General features: G+C 43.1%; 1 protein-coding gene across 4 annotated transcripts in view; it reads right to left on the reverse strand.

Annotated features, from left to right (window-relative positions):
• Positions 1-1,038, reverse strand: part of LOC106872317 (rho-related BTB domain-containing protein 2) — a 33,504-nt gene that overhangs the window by 21,549 nt on the left and 10,917 nt on the right. Inside the window, exon 1 of one of the 4 annotated variants that reach the window (XM_014919262.2) lies at positions 924-941. The exons of the other annotated variants lie outside the window; for them this stretch is intronic. The gene's annotated coding sequence lies outside the window, so the exon portion shown is untranslated. Of the gene's footprint in view, positions 1-923; positions 942-1,038 lie in introns of those variants that run through there. 4 annotated transcript variants of the gene reach the window in all.

Genomic DNA, 1,038 nt, shown 5'->3' on the forward strand with positions numbered 1-1,038 from the left:
GCATAGGGAAGTATATATATATATATATATCCAGCTGTAGAAAACGCTGACCTAATTTAGTCTCATGTGATCCCAAGCAAGTAAAGGAATTCTTTTACTTGTTTCAGTCATTTGACTGCGGCCATGCTGGAGCACCGCCTTTAGTCAAACAAATCAACCCCAGGAATTATTCTTTTTAAGCCTAGTACTCATTCTATAGGCTACTTTTGCCAAACTGCTAAGTTACAGGGACATAAACATACCAGTATCGGTTGTCAAACATACACACACACACACATATATGACAGGCTTCGTTCAGTTTCTGTCTACCGAATCCACTCACAAGGCTTTGGTCGACCCGAAGCTATAGTAGAAGACACCTGCCCAAGGTGCCACGCAGTGGGACTGAACCCGGAACCATGTGGTTGGTAAGCAAGCTACTTACCACACAGCAATAGAAATGGTTCCTGTCGAAGCAGTATATTCAACTTTAAGGAGTAGTCAGGACCTTGAACTGAGGGAGAAGGGGTCCGAATTATCAACATAACTGCCTAATGTGAAGAATACCAAATTAGAATACTGGTTTCAAATTTTGGCACAAGACCAGCAATTTTGGAAGAGGTGGTCAGTCGATTACATTGATTCCAATTTTCAACCAGTACTTACTTTACTGATCCGAAGGGGATGAAAAGCAAGTCAACCCTGGTGGAATTTGAACTCAGAATGTAAAGACGGATGAAATGCCACTAGGCTTTTTGCCAGGCGTGCTAATGATTCTGCCAGCATCTTATTGCTTTAGCCTTTATGGTTTCTGCTGAAGCAGTTTATTCAGCGTGAGGTTATAGACAGGATTTTCATCTGAGAGAGGGAGAAGGGCTGAATTAATAATATAGCTGCCTAATGTGAAGAATTCGAAATTAAAATAAATATTGGAAAATATTTACATTGGCATGAAACTGTGTGAAGATGTGGTTTTTGAACCTGTTGAACCCACCACTGCGGCCATTATTGCTGCTGCCGCCGCTGCCGCCGCTACCGCCGCTGCCGCCGCCGCCGCTG

The sequence above is a fragment of the Octopus bimaculoides genome, chromosome 14 (genome assembly GCF_001194135.2).
Source record: "Octopus bimaculoides isolate UCB-OBI-ISO-001 chromosome 14, ASM119413v2, whole genome shotgun sequence".
Lineage (NCBI taxonomy): Eukaryota > Metazoa > Mollusca > Cephalopoda > Octopoda > Octopodidae > Octopus > Octopus bimaculoides.